We start from the raw sequence: 15,957 nt of genomic DNA on the forward strand, positions 1-15,957 counted from the left end.
AGTTAGTAAATGGCAGAGCACAGGCTGCCTCTAGAGTGTGTGACCATGAAGACTGCTGTTTTGCCATTGCAAACTTGCCTTAGTCTGCATGGAAGAGGTTTCATCTTTGGTAGGGGGATACATAGTGGAGATAGGGGTTTGGACAGCAGGTCAACTTGATAAGCCTTGAGACACTCAGGCCCAGAAGCTCCCACTTCTTTCCTTTGCGGAGGCTGCCTGCAGGCCTGACCTTTTCTCCCTCCCAAGGCGTCATCTCTGTGGAAGGTTTGCCCTGTTAGTGAACAGCCAAGGTAAGTTCCTCAGGCAAGAACTGCCCATCAAAAAAAAAAAAAAAAAAAAAAAATCTAGGATTTCAAAAAGCAAACACCAGTTTGTTGTTGAATTTATTCAGCCTTGACAAAAAAGGTCAGTTTGTACATCATGCTTCAGCAAAACATCGTTCAGGACAAAGAAATAAAAATAAACAAGAAAACCTTAAGACATCCCTACGATGCTGGGCATCTGTATAGACCTACATGGGTGCTGAAGAAAAGATACCTCTGTCGATTTTAGAAAGTAGTGGAAGAACCAAAGAGGGCAATAAAGTGAAGCCAGATGGACTGTGTACAGTTGCCCAGCTCCCAGAGCCCTGAACAGTATTGTCATGAGTTGCAGGGTAGGCAGTGTTCAGGAGCTAGGTGGCCTGGGTTTGAATCATGGCTCTACCACATATGCAACTGGAAGTGAAAACAGATAATGATGCCTCTGTTCTTCCATCTATAAAATGGAAGTAATAAAAGCCACTACCTCCAAAGAGCTATTCTATCTAAGGTGCTTGGAACAGGGACTGCCAAATAGAAAGCATTGTGTGAGTGTGGCTTGGTTCTCAAACATGCTATTGAACTGTCTTCTCAACTCAACAGAAAAATCACTAGAGGACACAAGTGCTTGCTTTGATCCTAAGTGTTAAAATAATCAGAATCCCTTACCAAAATACGTTTTAAAATCCCATAGCAATTATTCTGTATCATTCACTACTTTGAGGAATTCTTCAATGGTTAAATAGAATGAAAGTTGTAAAAATATATTTGTTTTCAATACATCATGCATGGCAAACATGTATGATGTATCATTAGTGTGCATTTTACCATCATACATGGCAAACAGTAATGTATAGTGAAGGCATGTTATTGCTTTCAAAAATATTGTTGGCCGGCGCCGTGGCTCAATAGGCTAATCCTCCACCTTGCGGCGCCGGCACACGGGGTTCTAGTCCCGGTCGGGGCGCCGGATTCTGTCCCGGTTGCCCCTCTTCCAGGCCAGCTCTCTGCTATGGCCAGGGAGTGCAGTGGAGGATGGCCCAGGTGCTTGGGCCCTGCACCCCATGGGAGACCAGGAAAAGCACCTGGCTCCTGGCTCCTGCCATCGGATCAGCGCGGTGCGCCGGCTGCAGCGGCGGCCATTGGAGGGTGAACTAACGGCGCAGGAAGACCTTTCTCTCTCTGTCTCTCTCTCTCACTGTCCACTCTGCCTGTCAAAAATAAAAAATAAAAAAAAAATATTGTTAAATTGTTTGTTCACTCCTAGTCTCTAACAACTCTTTAAATATTGTTGGTTTAAACTGCTGTCATTGAATCCAAAGGCAATTCAGAGTTCGTCTGTCTCTGTCTCTTCTTTTCTCTTTCCTGACCGTACATCTTTATCTATTTACTTGATAAACAACATGTGAATTCCCTGGTGTTCAATAGCCTGCCTATTTCACTAAAATGTTGTCTCATCCACCTCTGAGTCTGTTTTGTAAATGCCTAGTGAGATTTATTTTCCCTAGTGGTTGGAGCTTATATATTTTACCAAGGCAAACCCCTATGCAACAAAGGGGGGATTATTTGCATAAAGTAAGTGAACCTCATCAAATAACCCCATTTATTATCATAGAACTAACCCCGTGCCATGATCCATCAGCAGAGAGCCTCTGGCCTTTCCCACTTTGGGTCACACTAGATTGCACTACCCTACTGGTAGCCAGTTTTCTCTGAAATCAGTACCTTGCTTTCACCCCCAGAGTCTTCAACCTCCATAAGCATCGATTTATGGGGATGAAGAGTCTGCCATTGAAAGTCCTGCTGCATCCAGCATAGAACAATTGACTGTTACTTGTGTGAATGTCCTGCTTGCTTCTTGTTGCTTGGGTTGGAGTTGGCAGGCAAGTGGTTTAGGGAGAACACAGATAAAGTTGACTTTAAATCTTGGCACTGACAATTTTTGGTGATGGCCATTTGTGTAAAAGTGTTGGTACATCTAAGCCTCAGTTTATGAATCCGGAGAATAAAGGTATATACCATTTCCCTCATAGCGTTTGATGAAGATGAAAGAGGTAATATATGTAGTATCCAGTGCAACATTTGCTTGGCAGGTACCAGTCAAATGCTTCCTACCTTATTTTCTCTCACTCTTCTTCCCTCCCCCCTTGCTTCCTTTTTTTCTTTCCTCCCTTGCTTCTTTTCCTTCCTCACATGTGATCTTCAGTTTACCCAGGGTTGATTTAGTGATTCTAAATTATAGCCCCTAGGGTGGTTGTGCTTTTAAGGATCTGAGATAGAGTTAGCTAGCTCCAGAAACCTGAACATCAACATAATATTTTCCCATCAGCCTCTTTTCCATTCCATGGAAAGCTTCCCAGCAAAGATGAAATTATTAACCCATTTCATTAAGTCTCATCTTTCTCCAAAACTTAGTGATCAACTTACCTTGTCTTTGAGAATGCTTGTGTCATCTCTTTAGCAAAATTCTTAGCACACAAAGAAATTTGGCCTTTTCAATAGGTGCTCAAGAAATTATTGATAAATTAGAGCTATTATGGCCAAACTCCAAGAGCTTATGGGGCATGAGACACAAATTCGGACACAAGATGTTTTAGCAAACATATTCGTCAGATACACCAATATTCCTGCTTCTGGAAGGACAGCAAGGTGTCTGTTTAAGAGCCTGGGCTCTTGAATCATAGTAGCTCACCTGTATCCTCCAGAGGTTCTCACCTGTAAATGGAGGTTGATAATAAGGTGATTTGGGCGTACATTAACAATGCCCTCTAAGGCACCTAACACACAGTCTATCATATTGTACGAGGAACAAACATTGACTAGTTCTGAGATGAGCTGAAAACCATCTGTTCTGGGCTGAATAATGTTCTCCCCTTCAGATCCACATGTCGAAGTCTGATACTCAGAATCTTGGAATGTGGCTGTATTTGGAGATAGGGTCTTTAAAGAGATAATTGAGGTCATGTGCATAGGCTCAACAATCCAGTATCACTGGGGCCCTTGTCAGAAGGGAAGATTTGGGCAGATAGACATAGCAAAGACCATGGGGAGACATCGTGAGGAGGCAGATGGCTATCTACAAGCCAGCCACACTAACAGCTTGAAGTTCTAGCCTCCAAAACTGTAAGACAGTAACTTCTGTTTATATTCCTCAGTCTGTGGAATTTTGTCACAGCAGTCCTAACAGACTGTACTAGCCCACCCCATGTCAACCCCTCTTTTCACTCAGCCCTGGGATCCCAAGAAGGACCTGGTACTCAAAATTGGCCCCATCAGTGATAGTCTTGTTTTACTCCCCATTATACAAAATTCTTAAGCCACAGGGCCATGTTTCTTTTTTTTTAAGATTTATTTATTTATTTGAAATTCAGAGTTACATGGAGAGAGAAGGAGAGGCAGAGGCAGAGAGAGAGAGAGAGAGAGAGGTCTTCCATCCACTGGTTTACTCCCCAATTGGCTGCAATGGCTGGAACTGCACTGATCCAAAGCCAGGAGCCAGGAGTTTCTTCCAGGTCTCCCTCACGGGTTCAGGGGCCCAAGGACTTGGGCCATCTTGTACGGCCTTCCCAGGCCATAGCAGAGAGCTGGATCAGAAGTGGAGCAGCTGGGTCTCGAACTGGCACCCATATGGGATGCCAGCACTGCAGGTGGTGGCTTTACCTGCTACGCCACAGTGCCAAGGGCCATGTTTCAAAGATGATTTCTGCTATAGGGAGGGGGAAAGTGCTTCACTGATACCGTTTAGTCCACTTTCTGTTTTCCTTGATTTCCTAAAGAATCAGGGAACCTGGGCTTTTGACTGTTTTCTCAATGATTTGGCTATTAGTCTTGCATAGATTTTCTTGTTTTTCAGAAATAAAGATCTTGTTTCTTCATCCATTTTCTCAGATTCTTGGCTGACTCAGATTTGTCCCTGAGTGCTCTATAAGCCTCCTGGGATGCTACGCCTTCTGTGTATGAAAATGTGGTTAAGTGTGCACCTTCTAATCATAGTCCTTTATGGCAGTTAGGATAACTACATCTATAGTACTCACTGGGAAGTTGAGGCCCACTCAAGATCAGTGCCAGAAAAGTCATGAATAAAGTGTCTGGTTTGTTTCTCTATAGCACCAAGACCTTCCCATTACTATACAGAGCCCTTCATTTTGCTTTTATAGTTATGACCCTTGCCCTTCCTATAACTTCTGAACCTACCAGATCCTTCTATAAGGTTCTCTTGCATTCTAGAACATGCTTTCTTGCTTGGTGGCTGTAACCCAACCTATGTGTTGATGAGGCTTCATACTGACTATCTGTAGTCAAAGAAATCTCCGGCCTATTGATGTCTGTAACTTAGAGAGTAGAGAAAGAAGGGAAGTATAAGCTGATGAGCTCTGGCAGGAAGTTAAAACAGGATTACTTTGCTATTTTGTGGGCATCATGAGCTACTTGAGGCTGCCTCTAATGTATGGCAGGATTACCAGGATACTTACCAAAGCTGGGCAAGTGACAGACAGAAACTTCTGCCCCATGGTCAAAGAATGTCTTCATGTCCTTATTCTGTGATAGCTAAGCTACAGGTCATGTAAAAAAAAATTGGATTTCCCATGCATGCTCAGCGCTACGCATGGGAATGGTTCCTAAGGCTAAGTTAAGGAGGTAAGACACCAGAATGAGAATCACATCTGGAGGTATCAAAGCAGCCTGGAGCCAGGAAGATATTTAGGAATCAGTAGGCAAGTCAGGATGGGAACCACTTGGGCAGTTGAAAGTGGGAACATGGGTAGCAGAAGGAAGTGAACAATGGGTACGTTATTTTATTGACTTTCTAGGAAGTCATTAATCATTTCTTGCCTCCATTATCCTTTCTTTTTTATTTTTATTTACTTTAAAAAATTTTTTAAAGATTTATTTATTTTACTTGAAAGTCACAATTACACACACACACAGAAAGAGAGAGAGAGAGGTGGTGGGGAGGTCTTCCATCCGCTGGTTCACTCCCCAGTTGGCCACAAAAGCCGGAGCTGTGCCAGGAGCCAGGAGCTTCTTCCCGGTCTCCCATGTGGGTGCAGGGTCCCAAGGAGTTGGGCCATCTTCTACTGCTTTTCCAAGCCATAGCAGAGAGCTGGATTGGAAGTGGAGCAGCTGGGTCTCGAACTGGTGCCCACACGGGATGCTGGCACTGTAGGTGGTGGCTTTACCCACTATGCCATAGTGCTGGCCCCACTGTTATCCTTTCTAAAATAACAACAATTTGGAAAACCAAATCTCTAAATTCCATTCTGTTTCTATAATGCTAGCTAGCTAGTCGGTTTTATTTAAGTATCAGAGTCACAGTATGTTGACAGATAAATTTTGCCAGCAACATAATTTACTTGACATGTGACACTAACTTCTATTACAGAGGGAAATTTCTTTTTTTGTATGGCTTTTGCTAAGGCCAACATCTGGCTGTATGGTTGGGTCTTGAAGGTCACTTTTAGGAGCAGAAGGTGATACATACCTTCTCATTGTTAGCTGTTGGGCCCCTTTAAGTGGATCAGCAGTGCCTTTGAGGTTTGGGACTGACTTGAGCCTTGTCAAACCATAAACCACAGAGCTAGGATAATTTAAGAATGGATGACAGCTATACATGGAACTTTCTGCCCATAGAATGACATACTGAATGCTGATCATTTGGGAAACAAAAATCTGAGTTGTTTAGTTGAAGTAAAAGGACACAAGAGATAGTGAGCCATGCCCTGGCTCAGGACAGAGGAGTTACAAAGCATTAAGTTATTCCTGCCTCCTAATTTTACTGGAGAGTTCTCTCTCCTAAATAACCTTCCTTGGTGACTCTGAAATCCAAGGCAAAATGTTGTACAAGACAAGAGAGAAAGTTTTTGTCATGCGCACCCTCAAGATAGTCTTTCCAGTGCTTTTCAAGTCCAACCATGTGTTGAATCAGAGGGATATATAGTACCTCTGTCAGGACCAGCAATATGTAATATGCCAGGCCTAATGCAAAATGAAAACATACAGCCCCTTGTTCAGAAGTTAAGAATTTCAAGATGACACCAGCACAGCATCAGTCTCAACACAGATCCCTTCTGAGCACAGGGCTATGTGCGACTGTGCAGGTTGCACACATGCGGTGCTCCCCATTCCTTTCTCCCATTCTTCTGTTTCTGTGCTTTTCTGTAAAGATGCCTATTTAATAAGGGTGCTGGTTTTAGATTCTGAACAGTTGAATAAATCCACACAAACAACTTGGGCCTATCATTCTTTTGTCTTGTATGATCATGTCGTGAACCACAGATGATTTTATTGGAGTGAGGAAAAGGCATCAGAACAAATTTGACAATGTTCATTGGCTCACATTTTCCATAAAGAGGCAAGCTCAGGGTGCCAAGATCCTACTGGATATATTGACTTTAAATCAGAGGTTCTTAATAAGAGGAGGAATCATGATTTCCTGGGATACCCAGGGATTCTAAATCTGTAAGTGTGATTGACATATGTTATTGGAAAGACTTTTTAACGAAAGAGTATCAAAGGAACATTTGCAAACTATTGTATTTGTCATTTTATCAATCAGACAACTTATTGTACCATTATTTTATTTTTGAGCACATATGCACATATGTACAAGTATCTGCTCTCTACCCATTGATGTTAGAATCTGTTTAGGCTAGGCCGGTGCTGCGGCTCACTAGGCTAATCCTCCGCCTGCGGTGCCAGCACTCCGAGTTCTAGTCCCGGTTGGGGCGCTGGATTCTGTCCTGGTTGCTTCTCTTCCAGTCCAGCTCTCTGCTGTGGCCCGGGGAGGCAGTGGAGGATGGCCCAAGTGCTTGGGCCCTGCACCCGCATGGGATACCAGGAGGAAGCGCCTGGCTCCTGGCTTCAGATTGGCACAGCGCGCAGCCGTAGCGGCCATTTCGGGGGTGAACCAATGGAAGGAAGACCTTTCTCTCTGTCTTTCTGTCTCTCTCTCACTGTCTAACTCTGCCTGTCCAAAAAAAAAAAAAATCTGTTTAGGCTGACTTTTTTTTTTTTTAGAGTGTTTTAAACTTTGATTTGGCTTGCAAGTGCTGGGTGGTGATGATTATCCACTTTGACTGAGGGTGAATTTATTTGTGGCTAGATCTAGCAGAGGCCACAAACTAATTATTGCAACCAACCAAGAAAAATAAAGGGAATGAGGAAATGCCACAAGTATTGACAGTATTTATTGTAGCATATGGCTAATGTATAAAGAAGGAATGGAGCGAGGTATCTCAGGGGATCATTCAAAAGGAAAATTACTTGAATTAACTTTTCAGGCAAACCAAATTATGCAGTGTACCCCTCCTGTAATGCTATACAGAGTCAATGTTTGTGAAAAGTAGAACTGGGGGCTATAAATCAAGCCTTTCAGAAGAACTGTTGTGTCTGCAGGGATATATTTTTCCTTTGCTTTTCTGGTTTTTAGATGAATGAAGAATGTTCTCAGCAAATTATTAATTACTCCTGCTTGCCTATAGAATTGAGTTCACTGTAGTTATGTAGGAGTCAATGGTATTCAAACTGCAGCTTTTGATGAAGTAATCGGCTGCTTCTGGGGCCCCTTTCAGCTGCCCTGGGCGTGCTGCACATGCAAACGACTGCCAAATGGATTCTTTCGACATTCCAGCCAATTAAAATACATTTAAAGTGCAGCTGGTGGAGAGGCAAACTGTGCGATTGTGCAGAGAATTTCAGGGCAGTGAGACAAAAAACAAACTTTGCGGAACTCAGCTCAGGCAGCCTGGTAAAGGTTTCAGACAGAGGGCATTGGAGAAAGTCATAGAAAGAGGCTATCTTTAGCCCCCATCAGAATCAAAGATGACACTTTGAGCACCTCCTTAAAGGACACAAAAGAAGACAGCGTGTTTGTTAGGGTGTCAGTTTTCTCTCCTTGCCTCTTGAATCTCTGGGTGTTGGCTGGTTGCCCACTGTGGTGCTGCATACAAATATTGACAGAACACAGCACTGTTTGTTAAACCTGGTCTGTGGAAGCCAGTGATTAAAACTCTTGAAGGAAGATTCGAAAACCCCAGGAACTCTTCTCAATAGCCTTAGAACCTTGACTGAATGAAAGAGAAAGCAAAGAGAGGGCTAAAGTGAAACATTCTACATCCCTGTCTGCTATGCCTTTTCGGTAAGGACATAATCTTCTTTTCTTTTTTCCCCTTGAATGTTGATGTCAGTGTCCATGAGAGTGTTCAGCGTGCTCAGCGCTCTGGTCTAAGCTCTGATTTGCAGAGGGCACAGTTTGCCTGTGATTTTTCACAGGACGTGAAGAGATCATACTCACTGTGCAAATAGACACAAGACATTATGCAGCACGTGGAGTTGGCGAGCACTTTTCCAGAGTTCAGGATGGTGCCTTTTAAAATGTTTGCCCTAGCTGATTGGTTCCAGGACTTGGTACTGTGTGTCCAGGTATCTGGTGACTGACAGCAGATAGAGTCCTCCTTGGATCCAAAAGTTAGGATCTACATGCTTATTTAACTTTTAATTTCATTTTAAATGTTGTCTGATTCATTCTACTGCCATTTGTTTGCCCTCATGCAATGTGAATAGTGTTGTTTTGATCTTTTTTCCCTTCCTGGGTTAATATTTAATAAAATCCAAGCATTCTAGTTTATAAAAGCAAAGCAGAAACATTTAGAAATGCTTTGATTTACCCTGACTTTCATTGGAGAAGCTGTTGACTTGGGAATTAATTCAGAACCATTCTTTTCTTAGCCTCTAATGAGGCAGGTGCAATTGTACTAACTCTGTGGTACTGCAAAGTTAATAAACACCCAACTCTGTGGTCAGATTGCATTGCCCATCTTTAATTCCTGACAATGCTAAGAGTATGTCTAAGCAGGGGAAATTGATTCCTGCCTGCCCATTGACCAATGATAGAAGTACAAATTCCTAATTGTTTCCTATCTTAGCTTCTCATGGTAGGTCCTTTCTGAGCTTCAGGTTTTGTTCATTGCAAACAAAGAATCTCACACATTTCATGGTGAAGGATCATATTGCAGTGTCCTTAGCTCAGTTAAATGCACTTTATTAATCTTTAATGTGCCAGTAGCTCTGAGGTTGTGCCAAACTGAGACTTTCCAAATTCTCCAAGCTGTCTCCTGCCAACATAAATGGTGGTAGATCCAAAAGGGATATTTTAAGGAAACTTGCAATAGCAAAGTTTTATCCATTAAGTTTGTTGTGAGTCAATGAAAGAAATCTTAAATAAAAGAGGTTTCAGAAAGAACTGCATGAATTCTATACCCTCTGAGTGAGAGACCTACTGGGTAGAAGCCATCTTATACACACTGTGGTCGCTAGTCCAGGTAGGGTGAGGATAGGTGTTCTACTATATGTGTATGGGGTTTTGTTTATGAAATGGATGTTGTGTGAATGGGAATATGTGTGAACATGGAAGGCTTTCCTGCCTATGGCATTGTCTGAGCCCAGAGAAAAACAAGGCTACACATGTGGTGTGCCTCCTGTCCAATGCAGCCATTTCAGACATACCAAAAGAGCCAGAGATGGGTGATGGCCACAAATGCCCAAGTCAACAAAAGTGCAGTTTGCTACAAAAAAAAAAAAACCTGGGATAGTAGAATTCTAGAAACTAGATAGCAAGGTGACTTAATGATTCTGGTACTCTGTGAATCCATGTTGCACTGGCTGGATCTTGGAGCCTGCAAGGCTGTGACTTCCTGAGGATTTGAGTTGCTCATCAAGCTGAGGAAGGCAGGGTGAGTGGTGGGTGTTCTCTTTGGGGATGCAGGTAAGAGACAAAAATTATCTCTACCTTTAGATGCAGATCCTGTAAGCAGGGACTTCACCTCTCAGGACTGAAAGGAGGGAAACACTCAGGTAGAGTTGGGCAGAGCTGGAAGGCCCTTTCTGACTTACAGTCCATGATTCAAAGACCACAGATATGTGCAGGCAGAAATGAGGTGGGGTCAAGATTAAGGGTTTGCTTCAAATAAGCAGATGATGTTATTGCTTTGTAGTTAAATTCAGTTTCTTTTGTGGCCTAGAACAGTGGTTGACATACTCCAGAATGCAGGCCAAAGTTGGCGCAATGTGTTTTTTGTAAATAAAGTTTTATTGGAGCACAGCAGTACCTATTTGTTTACATATTGTTCATTGTTGCTTTGGAGCTACCATGGCAAGGTTGAGGAATTGCCATAGAAACTCTAGAGTGCCATGAAAGCCTAAAACATCCCTAATATGGCCCTATACAGGAGACGTTTGAGAGCCTAGACATGTAGAACAATGTTTCTCAAACAATCTGTGGTGAAGAATAGGTTTCACCTCTTTGTTTTAATTGCTAATATGTTGTGACTGATAGTTTTATAAATGAATGATATGTAATGCCAAATTGCTGCAAAATTTTTTAGTATTTATTCTTAATTTTTGTACTCAATAAATAGCTCACAGACTGATTACAGTCCTTGGATTACACTTAGAGGAAGGGTGGCCCCTGTTTAAATTTCCAGCCTTGTCTTGAACCAGTCTTCCCATGCTGCTCTCTTCTCTGAGGAGTACATGCAACAAACTCTTCCCCATCACTGGGCCTTTGCTCTGGCCTTTGTTTGCTCGCCTTGGAAATTTCTTTCCCTAATTCTTCACTTTACTCCTCCTTTCCTTTAGGTCTTTGCTTAAATTCTATTGTTAAGGGAGTTCCCTTTACCACTCTGCTTGAAACCTTTCCCTTTCTGCTTTGGTTTGATGGGATTGAGTGTGTACCTGGAAGGTTCTCTTGTAGAAGGCTTTTTGTCCTTCGTGTGGAGATATTGGAAGTAGCGCAGTCATAGGTGTTTCACTATAGTAGCACAAAACAAGACTAATGCATTCAACTTGTATCAGTCTTTGCATCATTTATTACAATCAATACTACTCCTGTTTATTTGTTTTTCTTATTCATTTCTCAATGTTGGTCCCAGTGTGGTAACAGATAATATAAACCATGTTGAGCAGTTTCAGGAGAAAGAGCTTTCATGCTGGTTTTAGGTGTTATATAAAACCTTGCAGAAGCAGGGGGAGCAGGCAGAACTTCCAAGAGTAGTGCTCTGAAGAACACGACTGAATTGACAACTGCATGTCTGTTATTCTCATGTATCTATGACTAGGAAGTTGAGGCCACCCCTGCTGGCTCCAGGATTGTACTGCCTTGGCCATTATCTCCTCCATCAAAACGAGCATCTCTGCTTTTTTTAAATTTTATTTAAGGAATACAAACTTCATGAATTTGATATATACAAATTTGGGAACATGGTGATTTTTCCTTCTCTGTTTCTTGACTCATATGAAGCTAAGAAGAGAATCATGGGGTCTTAGCTACAGGTGTTGTGGAATACCCAGCAGTTCTGACAGGAATGGCAGAAACATAGCATCTGTGTCATGTCCTCTACTTTAACATCCAGATGCCGTTGTGGGGATCTCCTTGGTGAAATATGCAACATGGCAGAACTGGAACTTTGAGAGAGTCAGGGAAATGCTTGACTTCAGATCTTAAATATTTGAGTTTTTTCATCCCTAATGTTGGGATAGACTCAGCAGAATCTGCCTCCATTCCTTGCTGGAAGGTAACCTCCATGAGGGTAGGGACCTGTTCAATAGATCCATGTCCCTATGCCAATGCTAAGATTAGTGTAATGCCTGACACAATAAATATTGAATGTGTGAATACATGCATGAATGATTGACATGTTCCCTGGAAGTCTATGATGTATAAGAGTTAACATGTGCTACACGTGGGGAAATCCAAATATATGAATCAGTCTAAGAAAGATTTATATGGTGAGAGATGGAAGACTACTTGTAGGTTATAGCCTCCCTTTACAACATTTCTTAGTTTTTAAAATTGAAATATTTCATGCAGCTGCAGTTAGTCTGCTATGGGGTGGGTTTTTCAGGTTACCACCTAATACTATCATTTACTGAGGGCCTATTGTGAGTTGTGCACCACATGTATATGTTATACATACATTATCTTGTCTACCCTGCACCAAATACCAATGAAATAAGCATTACTCCAGAGAGGAATTAGAGGCTTTCCCAAGCTTCTCAAAGAGCTGGTGAGTGGTGGAGCCAAATTTAATTCCGTAGACTTTCTGAAACCTACATTTGCACTCTTAACCTCTAGTTATCTCTTTGATTATCATCCATTCACATAAGACTGTTTTGTTTCCATGTTAGTAGTTAGTCTATTGTATTAATCTACTTTGTGCCATAGCAAAGTACAGTCTAGTCATCTAGACTAAAATATCAGTGTAAGGACCTGTTCATCACTTTACTGAATATCAGCCATGAATTTGTGGGTCTGTAGATGAAGGCTTAGAAGGAGTAGAAGAAGAGAACTACAACTTCAGTAGTTAAGAGCAACAAAAAGCTTCTCTTCAGACAAAACTCCTAGATGATACAGTATTTCTCTTGTAGTTGCACAATATACCCACATGCTATATATTTGCTTAAAATTTTCAAGTCTTTGGGTTCTATTTGATTGAAATTCTACTTTTCATTATCTTTATTAAGCACAGTGAGGTTGAATAATAGTGACTTGTTACTTGGTTATAGAAAATACGTTTAAAACTATTTTTACATCTTAAATTTTGAAGCACTCATACAGATCCAGTTGAAGAAAGAGGCCCTGGCAAAAGGTGGGATAACATGATGAGATAAACCATTTAAAGCCCTGTTCTAGTGCCTTAAGAAAGCTAAAGGGAAAGAGAAGCTCTTTTGAAATGCTAGAGTAAGGACCTTTGAAAATCTTTTTCTCCATAAAAGCAAAGGAAGACTGCTCTGAAAAAATTCGTCCAAATCAATGCATTTGGAGCTCAGGAAGTGAACAGCCTGAGGAGCATTTATTTGGAATGTGGAAAGAAATCAGCTGAATATCAGCAAGAGCAGCTTTGTGGCATTTAACTTGCCCTTTTCCCAATAACCTCTCACCGAGTTGAAAACTAACAGTTTTGCAATCAAAGTAGTGGAAGGGGCAAAGTGTCGTTCCTACAGAATTGTCATGATCCAACCTGTAAGATCCCTGGACACTCTCGCTCTCAGGTTTTATCTTTATTTGACTTGTTTCAAAATTCTCTCAGTGTGAAAATCCTTTTCCCTAGGAAAGTTCTCAAATCAAATTTGTGGAACAGCACACATTGTGTTAGTCTTAGGAGAAGGAGAGATAGGAATAGGAAGAAAAACATCGAAAGAATAATGTTTATCAAAAGCATTCCACATTTGATAAAAGACATGAATCTACATATCCAGAAAGCTCAATAAATTCCAACTAGGATGAACTCATTGCAAGGGAATACCATTCAACCAGACTATATAAAGAATACTTATAACTCAACCATAAAAAGACAAATGACCCAATTAAAAATGGGTAAAGAATTCGGTCATTTCTCTGAAGGAGATATGCAAGTGGCCAATAAGCATGTGAAAACATGTTGAATATCATTAATTATTAGGGAAATAGAAATTAAAATGAAATGTAATAATACTATGTGGCCACAAAGATGACTATAATAAGAAAAAAATTAACATTTCATTTTTACAAAAATGTAAAAAAAATTATAACACTTATGCATTGCTACTAAGAATGTAAAATGGTATACTCAGTTTTAAAGCAGTTTGGCAATTTCTTAAAATACTAAGCATAGTGTTTCCATATAATCCGACAATTCCACTCCTAGATATGAGAATCATAAACATATGTCCATGCAAAAACTTGTGCATTAATATTCCTAATTTTCTCATAGAAGAAGTATACATAATTGCCAAACAAATGGAAAGAAGCCAAATGTCTGTCAGTTGTTGAATGGATAAACAATATGGTACTTCCATAAAATGGAATACTATCCAGCTATATTAAAAGAATACTAATTCAAGCTGCCAATGAGCCTTGAAAACACTATGCTAAGTAAGCAAAGCCATACTCAAAAGGCTACATACTCTGGGATTCCAGGTAATTGGCTAAAATAAGAAAATTCATAGAAACAGAAAGTGGTTACTAGGGGTTAGGATAAATTATACTGCGGAATGTTTGAAACTCGAGTTCCTGTTTGGGGTGATGAAGTGTTCTGGAATTAGTGATGATGGTTGTACAACTCTGATATACTAAATATTCTGTACTGTTTCAGAAGGGAAAGTTTATTAAATGTGAATTACACACCAATAGAGGCGTTATTTTTTAAAATGCTAATGGAAGAAACCAGAGTGATTGGACATGCCTAAGTTAGGTCCACCCTTCCATTTCTGAGCATGAGGAGCAATTCAGAGGTCTACATATCTATCACATATCAGGTATTTTAAGTTATAAATCAAAGAAATACATTTTTAAAATATGTTCTAGTTTCCTGCTAGAACAGTTTTGTCCTATTAGCAATGGTAAGTCACCAGGGGTTTTAATTAGGACAGTGTGGCCCTGTCAGGTTGTGAGTAGAAGGGAGCCTGGGGACACAGTAATAAGCTATGGCTATGGTCTCACAAGAGAATGAGGAATACTCAAACCAGTGGCAGAGGTATGGACAGAGTTTGACAGATACACAAGCCATTCTAAAAGCTACATCAGTAGAGATAGATACGGAATGAAATAGGGAAAGAGAGGAAAGAGAGAGAGGCTAGCTGATATCTATTGTTTTCGTGACTGGGGATGACATGCAGGGCTGTTTTTGGAGTCACTACCATCACACAGCACCAGGAAAGGCTCATATTTGAGCTAAATTCTCATTTTGTTGATCTCACTGCATTTAAGCATTTCTGGGAGAAGCAGATATTACCATGACAGATAATTGGATGTAGTTGAGGAAATATGCAAAGGTAAGAGGTTGAGTGTGCTATTAAGGTTTTAATCTTAAATTAGCAGTCATATATTTTCAGTGAATTCTGCAGGAGCTAAGTTTTGGCCAAATTTTAAAGAAGATAAAGATTGCAATTCTCTCCATTTCAATTCTGCCGAAATGTGCAGATCTTTCCTCTTTGTCTTGGTTTTGAGGAATCTTATCACAGGGCCATCTGTTGCCTCTTTTTGGCTTATTTCACTCAGCATAATGTTTTCCAAATTCCTAACAGGGATCACTTTTCAGTTAAAATTTAAACACCTAAGAATAATTGTGTGTTAATTACAGAGTTCAACCAATGGTACTAGAACAAAAAAAAAAATACTAAAATGGATAAAGTATTACATTGTACATCAACCGTCAAGACAAGAGCTGATCAAGTCACTGTTTCTCATAGTGTCCATTTCACTTCAACAAGTTTCCCCTTTGGTGCTCAGTTAGTTGGATTTTTTTAAAATTTATTTGAAAGTCAGAGTTACACAGAGAGAGGAGAGGCAGAGAGAGAGAGAGAGAGAGAGAGAGAGAGAGACATCTTCCATCTGTTGGTTCACTCCCCAATTGACCACAATGGCTGGAGCTGCACCAATCCAAGGCCAGGAGCTGTGGGGAGCAACTTGGACTAGACTAAGTTACTCGAATTAAGACTTATTCTATGCATCTGCTCTCCCACAATATGGCGCTGGGAGAGGAGTAAACAGCTTCTACACAGCTGCCTCCAGTTCAACCAATAAACTGTAGGACCTGCTCCTGATTGGAGGAGAGTAGCGTACTCGGTGTCTGGGTAGCAGAGTTGGGATTGGTGGAAGAGGACTATAAAGGAGGAGAGAGCC

The 15,957-nt window shown here is 41.0% G+C and overlaps 1 protein-coding gene across 1 annotated transcript in view; it reads left to right on the forward strand.

The window, feature by feature from the left end:
• Window positions 1-8,097: 8,097 nt before the first annotated feature.
• Window positions 8,098-15,957, forward strand: part of NCKAP5 (NCK associated protein 5) — a 1,067,666-nt gene continuing 1,059,806 nt past the window's right edge. The window contains exon 1 of the mRNA XM_051849620.3: window positions 8,098-8,436. The gene's annotated coding sequence lies outside the window, so the exon portion shown is untranslated. The remainder of the gene's footprint in view (window positions 8,437-15,957) is intronic.

The sequence above is a fragment of the Oryctolagus cuniculus genome, chromosome 3 (assembly GCF_051225735.1).
Source record: "Oryctolagus cuniculus isolate XC-2025 breed Fujian yellow rabbit chromosome 3, ASM5122573v1, whole genome shotgun sequence".
Taxonomy (NCBI): domain Eukaryota; kingdom Metazoa; phylum Chordata; class Mammalia; order Lagomorpha; family Leporidae; genus Oryctolagus; species Oryctolagus cuniculus.